Below are 9,481 nucleotides of genomic sequence, written 5' to 3'. Positions count from 1 at the left end.
ATTGGTTTTGTGAACGGGGAAGAACTTGTTTAAGAACTTCTTAGACAGTTGGTCCCATGTAGTGATAGATCCAACTTCTAGAGAATTCAACCATGCTTTTGCCTTATCCTTCAAAGAAAAAGGAAACAGGCGTAGGCGGATCGAATCGTCTGAGAAGTTTTGGAACTTAAAGGTGGAGCAAATGTTTAAGAATTCTTTCACATGATGATATGGGTCCTCCTTGTCCAATCCATAAAAGGATGGCAACAATTGTATGACTCCAGGTTTAAGTTCAAAGTGTGCTGCCGTAGTGGTTGGCAACACTATGCATGAAGGCGCATTAAATTGGACAGGAGCTGAATAATCTTTGAGAGCTTTAACTTCAGTCTCATTCGCCATTTCAACAGGATTATTTCTCAATCTTTCACGAATTGTTCTTTCAATCTCCGGATCAAACGGTGCTAGTTCTAAATTCAGAGATCTACGTCCTAGCATAAACTATTTTATTGCAATGTAAGAAAGAAAACTAAACTAAGAAGCAACCTAAGAGAAATAAAACTAGACCTAGAAACTATGAGATTCTAAAACAAGTTAAAACTATGTAATTAAGAATGGGAAGAAAGAACCCGGAAAAGGAGATGATTGATGTCTGAAGAATAGAGAGCTCCTCCTTTTGAAGTCAATGTTATTTAGCAGCTTCCTTCCTTAATTCCTGTAAACAAAAAGAAAACAAAAATAAATTAAATTTACTAAAACAATGCTAGAAAAAAAAAAATCCTAAGCAACGGTTAATTTCTAAAAAAAAAAAGTTTGTAATCTTAGAAATAAAAGCTAAGTTAGTTTCTAAAAAGGGAAAATTTCTAAAAAAATAGGAAATTAGAAAATAAGAGAGAAACTTTCTAAAAAATAAAAAATAAAACCTAAAGACTCTTCTAAAAATAATAAAACCTAAACTAGAAAATAGAAAGTTACTTGAAAGAAGAATCAGAATCTAGAATTAGAAAATAGGAAATTTCTAAAAATAAAAAAAATAAAAAAATAAAAAATAAAAAATAAAATAGCCTAGAAATAGAAACTTTCTAAAAAAATAAAAATAAAAAAAAATAAAAAAATAAAACCTTAATTCTAAAAATAGAAATTAGAAAAAAAAAATAGAAAATTTGGAAGGAGATTACCAAATTAGTAGTTTATGTCAGGTCCCTACAAAACAGGAAATAGGTTAGTTTCAAAAAAATTTAACCTAGAGTTAGTAAAAAACCTAAGACTATGAATTATGATAAGAGAGAATCCTAAATCCAATTGGAACAAAACAGTCCCGACGCCAAAAACTTGATGTTTTATTTAAACCAACACGATTTAAATGATTTTTAAACTCGCAAGTATACGAATCAGATGTAGATACGGTACGTATTACGAGATCGTTCCCACGAGGACTGGTCGTCACAATTCAAATCTATGATTCTCCTTAACTAATCCAACAAATAATGGAATGAATTACTAAGCACAATTTTATGAAAAATAATTAATTAAGAACAGGGAAGAAAATTCAATCAGAGAGAGAGCACTAGGACTTTCGAATCCACCCCTAATTATCCTAACCCTTGTTTTGTCTGTTGATTCACCTTGATCTAGATTGATACCACTTAAATAGAGAAAGCACAATCTGTGTCCTTAATCGGGCATACAAACTGTCTAATTCCTTTAAGCAATGCCATGAATGACATATCCCATATCCTTGGTCGGGTACATGGAATGTACATTCATTAAAGCACCCTGTTTCTTCCTCTGTAGGAAACTTGTTCTTGATCAGACACAAGCACCTATAATAAGCATCCAAACAACATCCATATATATACTTTAATCATAGATGGAGAAGTATAGAATTTAAACCCATAAAGCCCACTTAAAGAAAGAAACAAATTAATTGAAGTTCAAAGTAAATCAACCAATACAAGAGCTAATCAAATTAGGGGCTTCATCTCAGCCCTAGCTGAGAGATTAGTGACCCATAAAATCCATAAAAAATATTAAATAAAATTCATAAAAGAAACGTCGAACCAAACAATCTCTTTCTCTCTTCTTTCTTCTCTTTCTTCTCTTTCTTCTCTCCCTTGCTCCAGATCTGGAATCCCCTGGTTGTGAATGGTTGTGAATGGTTCAATGCCTTTCCCACGTCCAAAACTCCCCTTTTATAGCTCCTGGATGGCTGGGGTGGTGGCAGAGTCGTAGAAGGACTCGAAGTGCAATTTTTCGCAGTAGTGATCGGTGGGCCCCACAGAGGTATTTTCTAGAAAATCTACCACGTCCATTGGATTCGGACGAAATTTCGATCAAGAATGGGTGGTTTTGAAGGTCCATTAGCGCGACCCACGAAGAAATCTCAACAAAATCGATTTTGGAGCGTCACAAGACGGCTGTTTGTGCCTCGTATCACGCACGTGTGCACGCATGAGAGAAGAATGTCAACATGGTTTTGAAGCTCTCGAAGCCCTCTACACGATGGACGGATCAGATCGGCCGTACGTGCTACCGGTGGGGTTCACAAACTCCCGCAAAACCCGGATTTCGCAGACGCGAACAGAGCAGCGGATTGCTTCCGCTATGACAACGGTGAGGCCCATTTGGATTTTATATTGAAAGATCCAATCCGTTCACCGAATTCATCTCGAAATTTTGGTCGAAAACCCACGGTTTTTCTTCATTTTGGTGTGGTACACAGAATGTTTCTGTTCCACCGTTCAACCTGCGTTTGAAGGGTAAAAAAAACCAATATTTACTGTCTTCTCAAATACCTCCACCTAGGCTATGGTACTAGGGACACTGGAATTCTGGTGGACGGCTTGGATTGTCCGTTTGGACAATGTATGGGCCCCACAACCGACGACAGCGGTCGGCCTGCGGAGACGCTGCAGCGGCGAGAGAGAGAGAGAGACGGGTCAGCGCTGGTGCTGACCGTCCCAGCGGTGCGGTGCGCAGCCGGCGCACGTGTCTTTAATACACACGCCACCCATGCGGGGTCCACTACGATGATTTCGAGAAATCCAATCCGTCCATCCTATTCCTCACCTTATTTAAACCGTCTGGGCCAATTTTGAAGTATATCCAAATTGTAGGTGGGCCTAAAATTGAAGATTAATGGGCTGATCTGTCCGTTGGCCCACTTCTCGAGATATCCAATGGTTGAAATTTATTATGTACAGTTTATTTATGGCGTCCAGGCCATATATGGAGTTTCGAGCCAATTGGATGGTGAGAACCATGTGATCTTGCATTTTGGACCCGTTTCGGGCCTCTTTATCGTGCTTTCCTCAGATCTCAGGCGTGTAAAATCTTCACTATTGGTTTTCTGGAGTCCATCCCGTGCTCTGGTAATTTTGGAGCACCAAATCCATGTTCTTAACATCATCTTTCAGTACACACTCCTGATTTCATCCTGTAATAAAAACAGGATTAAAATATGGCATTAAACCTTATCATGTACGTAAAATCAGGCAATTACTGGGGTCTGATATGCAATATTTGACCCTGATCAGGTATGGCGTTCAATATCTGAACCTTCCTATAGCGTCATGTTCTCTTTCTGATCTGACTGCTTCTTTGACAACTTGTTGTACCTCTTCTTGTGTCACTACTCTCATCATGGGGATAGATCCGTGTGACCCGATCCTTAGCGGCTGTGACCCTTTGGGGTGCTATTCTCATTCATTTGTGTTATCGGTCATTGGAGGTGCCATCATCGGGGCTACATTATGCGCAAGAGTCCCCAAGGCCTCCCAGAGGTTTCTACATTCCTTCATTAGTGCTTTTTGTGCCTCTACCATTTCAGCTATGCGATCCTCTGTAGTTGGAGAAGACCCTCGATTTGTCTCAGCCATGTAAACAGCAGCCTCTCCATTCCCTGATGAGGCGGTAGTCGAGGCCGAATGAGAGTGTATTGACATTATAGGGGTTGCCAAGAGAGGAGACTTATACGATCTTCATGTATTTTCGTGGTAGCTAGTTGATCGGGGGGATGTGGAGATTGGTGATGTGGATCCTGGTGAGCTCATTAGTAGAGCTTTGCCCTTCTGCTCTCTTGTCCATCGGGAGTTCTTAGTAGTCAGGGTAAGAAAATCTTGTATCACTGAAGGAATGATAGTTTGCCTGGGGTAGATTGCTGGTGGAGCGAGTTTGGGATGTTTCTTGGCTATATTTCGCATTATCGGTCCCCTAGCTCTTCTCAGTGGTGAACTCGTTCTTGCAACAATGATGTTCCGGGTCCTTGTCCTTCTACGAGTAACAACGAACCAGTCATCTCTTTCTTCCTGTGCTACTAGCAAAGTGGTTATGACTGCGATAGCTGCCTGTGATTTTGTACACTTTACTGATGCTTGTTTATCGACATATTCGACGACGAACCTTGTCACAGTGAAATAGAAGACTGTATTCTTCTGAATGATTGCCATTGATTGGTTGTAATATCTTTTCTCTCCTGAATCTCTCACCCTATAAAATGGCATAGTTAGTACTTAAATTAAGTTATATTCTACTTTGGAGATGAAAGGTAGGATGTTCCCACTGAGAGTCGCCATTTTGGTGCCTTAAGCACGCCAAACAGTAGTGATTGTCCTCTGCACAGTTCTTAAGTTAATATCAAGTGAATACAATGGTCCCCAACAGAGTCACCATTTTATTTCGAACAAGAAATAAATGCATTCGATTTAGGGTATTTCATTCACTCAATGATTAACAGAAGAAGATGAAGAAGATAAAGAGGACATTTATCCATTCTGAACTCTTTTACATCCTTTCTCCCCTTTGATTCCAAATTAGAATATTCATAAAATCATAATACAAAGCAAATGTGACATATATATTGATCACTCCTTTGATCAAATTTGAAGCTTTTTGTTGATCTTTAGCTACTGGAGAAATCACACATATGTCACTTTAAGAAAGAAGCATCATTATGTGCTGGGGGGGGGGGGGGCACTGTGCGTTGGAGCTTAGTGCACGCTGCAGCTGCGCTAACAGTGTTGTGTGCTGACAATGTTGTGCACCACACAACACCTGTTCTACACAATAGGTGAGAACTCTACCTCTTTCCCTCCAAGGTTTGCTCCTCTCATTTTTCTTCTCTTGAATCTGGTGCTAATGACCCCTTTAGAGGGGTCATGCGGTATTTATAGCTCTCTCACACGTGTGAATATGTCACGCATTCATTGTGTGCCAATCCCCTTTGTGCGGACCTGAGTGTGCAATCTCCATTGTGCGGTCTCCACTGTGCGGTCCCCACTGTGCGGCCTTCATTGTGTGGCCTTCATTGTGCGAATTCCATTATGCAGACTCCATTGTGCAGACTAACCAATTTTAATGCACAAATCCTTTGCACATAATAGAAGTCACCTCTCTCTCTCTCTTTTTATGCCTCAACAAGGTCAAATATTGCATATTGAACCCCATTTATACTTAGTTTTATGAACATGATACTGCTTAATGTCCTATTTTACTCATGTTTGTGTTGCTAGGTGAATTTAAGAACTTGGATTGGAAAAGGTGCTAAAAGCATGGATTTGATGCCCAAAGATCACCAATGCAAATAATGGATCTTAGGAGATAAAGATTGAAGATTTTAAGGTCCTAAGATTCAAGAAAACCAAGTGGAGAAGGAACAGAGTCAAAAGAACAAGTGCAGAAGTCACATTCACTGTGTCATCGATCACCGCTCGATGACATCGAGGATACATTCGATGACATTGAATACAGGTCGATGACATCGAATTTATGAAGGAAAATCGAGTTGGTCGCTGGACAAATTGAAGACATTTTTCGATGACTTGAGAACTTGTTCGATGACTTGAAGCACTCCTTAATGACATCGAAGACCTGCTCGATGACATGACATCGAATTTATTAAAGAAATTTGATTAACTCTTTGGACTATTTTGGACACATTATCGATTCCTCGAACAACGCTCGATGACATCAAAGGCCTCTTCGATGACATCAAAGATAGGTTTGATGACATGGAAGGTTACAGAGTCCAGATGAGGTTACAAAAGCTTAGAAAAAGCACGTATAAAAGGCATCTTCAATGACATCAAAGGCCGTTCGATGTCACTGAACGAATCGCGTAAAGTTACACAGAGTTACACCAAGTGCGTAAATTTAAGGCACTTTCCAGATTTTTCCAAAGAGGTGCAAAAGGAGGTGTTACACAACTATAAATAGGAGTCCCCAGGGCATCCCTGGGCATCTATCTAATCAATCTAGGATTTGGAGGAGCGAAGCATAAGGGCAGAGAGCCGTCGCCAAGCATTTCTCTTCTTTCTTCATTAGTTTTTCATGCTTTCTTATAGAGTTTTAGATCCAATCATGTCTATGGTTGGCTAAAACTCTTAGTTAGGGCTAAGAGGTGAAGCTTGTAGCATGATGGGATGTTTCTATTACTTTAATTCATGTTTATGTTGAACTTTCTTTGATTCTAGTTTGATTATAAGGAATATTTTTAGTTTTTAATGGTTTGTTATAACGAATTACAATAGATTTGCGATAGCTTTGAACATCGTCCTATCTTATTTTGAGATTGATGGATTGGTAAATCCTATTATTTCCATCGTCCCATGGACATGGTTAGGTGACGGAATCCCTTCCAATATTCCCAAATCTCCTTCTTTGATGACTAGAATCATGAGAAGTTCAGAGATCTGACTCTCTTCTTGCAACTAGATAAGATAGGACTCCGATTCTAGTTGTGTCCTTGAATCAAGCATAGATCTCGCTGATCTCTACAAGTGGATCCTTGGAAACCCTAGTTCCCACCTTTAAATTCACTAGTTTCAATTGCTTTAATTATAATTACTCTCTCAATTCATTCAGATTTAGGTTTACATCTTCTTTTAGTTCTACTTCTAACTGCACTTAGAATACACATGAGATTAGTCCTTGTGGATTCAACCTCGGTCTCACAGAGATTATTACTGCACCACAACCTTACACTTGGGGTTGTGAACAAGTTTTTGGCACCATTGCTGGGGATTAATGGTTGCATTCTTTTAAGATTGACTAGTTTTGGAATTAGGTTAAGATTAGGTTTTTCTACTTTCTATTTTTAGGTTAGTGCTTTTTTCTGAATTATTTCAGAAACTAACTTAGCTTTCTATTTATAGGTTTAGAAACTTTCCTAATTTGTTTTTAGAAACTAACTTTTTAGAAACTTTCCTTTTCTATTTTTAGATCTACTTTCTAATTCTAGGTTAGAAACTTTCTATTTTTTGTTTTAGAAACTTTCATTTTTTCTTTCTAGAAACTAATTCACTTTTCTTTTTCTTTTATAGGATCCTAACATAGAACCTTCTAATCTTGTAACTTCTTTTTCATTCTCTCTCTTTCTATTTCTACATTTCTATTTCCCTTCTTTCTTTTAGGTTTAAGTTAGATTCTGAAATTAAGGACTGAGAGTGTTTCATGCCCAAGTGGGTCCGTGACAACACTCGATGTCTTTTGAGTGAAGGAGGATTGGTTAAGGGGCTATATATCCATCACATTATTAGACACCACTTGAGATCCACAGAGTTAATTGAAGTTATGGCTGCCAATCAACCGGCTAATCAACCTCCAAATCCACCTCAAACAAGGGTTAAGGAAGTCCAGGATGAGAATGAGGTGCATCAAGCACCTTCGTCTCATACTTTACGAGATTATTTACAACTGGCGGGGGTGAGCACGCCCTCGTGCATGGTTTTTCCTCAAAATATGAGACATATGGACATCAAGCCAGGGGTGATCCAACTCCTTACAAAATTCCATGGGCTTTTGAATATGAAAATCCATATATACACTTAAAAGTGTTTGATGAGATTATAGCCACTTTATATTTTCCTAATGTGTCTGATGACACGGTCAGGCTGAAACTCTTTTCCTTTTCTTTAAAAGAGAAAACTAAGATGTGGTTGCATTCATTACGTCCTCGATCTATTGGTAGATGGAACAATATGACAAGGGATTTTATAAAGAAAATTTTCCCACACCATAAAACGAACACCCTCAGAAAGTTAATCATGAACTTCGCCCAAAAGGAAGATGAAACATTCTTCCAATGTTGGGAACGATTTAAGGATCTTGTCAGTTCATGCCTACAACATAGTTTTAAAACGTGGTGCATTACACACTTTTTCTATGATGGAATGACATCTTTCATGTACCAATTGATTGAGACAATGTGCAATGGGGAATTCATGAATAAAAACGTCGATGATGTGTGGGATTATTTGGATAGACTTGTTGAAAATGCACAATCATGGGACGTCTCCCCAAAATTGAGCACCACCTCTAGGCCCACTCAATTAAAGGAGAAGGGCGGAATATACCTTCTAAAAGAGGATGATGATATTAATGCTAAAGTGGCTAATCTCATGAGGAAATTCGAGGCCATGGAACTAAAGAAGGATAAGGCTAAGGAAACTGTTTGTGGTATTTGTGCTTGCAACATTCACACAACTGAAAATTGCCCAACAATGCCTGCTTTTCAAGGTTACTGAATGAGCAATCTAATGCCGTGAATAATTACTAAAGGCCTTTCAATCGATCCACCTCCAATACATACAATCATAGTTGGAGAAATCATCCCAATTTCAGTTGGAGGAATGGACAAAATCCTACTCCTCAAGGATTCTTTAATCAAATTCCAAAGTAAGGGAAACCTCAAGAGGATCCAGTTCTAAAGCATCTTCAAAACCAAGAGCTTTTCCATGAGGGGATGTTACAAGCCTTTCAAGACCTTACAAAGGCCATATAAGTGCTTGAGACAAAGAATGTGATTGGGAATAAGGGAAGCCTTCTAGCTTAACCTCTTCCCAATTCAAAACCGCAATATGAAGTCAGCAACTCAAGCTCTTCAAATCAAATGGAGCAAGCTAAGTCTATCACCACTCTTAGGAGCGTAAAGATAATTGACAAATCTATTCCATTAAGGGCTGAAAAGTCTAAGGACTCAAAAGTAGATGAAACTGATAGACCTAGCAACACTCCACATGATTTAGAACCAGAAATTCAAGGTAAGCTGATTACACCATTCCCCAATGGTTGATTGCACCAAAACCTCTCTCTAACTCTCAGGACATTTTAAAGGTGTTGAAACAAGTGAAGGTCAACATCCCTCCACTAGATGCTGTTAAACAAATACCTTCAATGCCAAATTTCTAAAAGACTTATGTACGACCAAAAGACGGCAAAATATTCAAAAGAAAATCTTTTTAACTGAAAAAGTGAACGTCATCCTAAAGTAAGATGTGCCATAGAAATACAAAGATCCTGATAGCCCAACCATTGTTGTGTAATTGGGAATTACCGCATTGAGGATGCACTTCTTGATTTAGGAGTGAGCGTAAATCTGATCTCATACTCGGTTTATGAACAACTAGGTTTAGGTGAATTAAAACCCACTTGGACCACATTACAACTTGTTGATCACTTAGTTCGTGTACTAAAAGGGATAATTGAGGATGTGTTGGTCTAAGTTGAC

General features: G+C 38.7%; 1 non-coding gene across 1 annotated transcript; it reads right to left on the bottom strand.

Moving 5' to 3' along the window:
* Positions 1-8,000: 8,000 nt before the first annotated feature.
* Positions 8,001-8,107, bottom strand: LOC131257188 (small nucleolar RNA R71). Its single transcript, XR_009177201.1, has one exon. It is a non-coding gene; the product is annotated as a small nucleolar RNA R71 (small nucleolar RNA).
* Between the last annotated feature and the right edge of the window lie 1,374 nt (positions 8,108-9,481).

This window comes from Magnolia sinica, chromosome 9 (genome assembly GCF_029962835.1).
Source record: "Magnolia sinica isolate HGM2019 chromosome 9, MsV1, whole genome shotgun sequence".
In the NCBI taxonomy this organism is placed as follows: domain Eukaryota; kingdom Viridiplantae; phylum Streptophyta; class Magnoliopsida; order Magnoliales; family Magnoliaceae; genus Magnolia; species Magnolia sinica.
The sequence above is the reverse complement of the archived record's forward strand: the minus strand, read 5'-3'. Positions and strand labels throughout refer to the sequence as shown.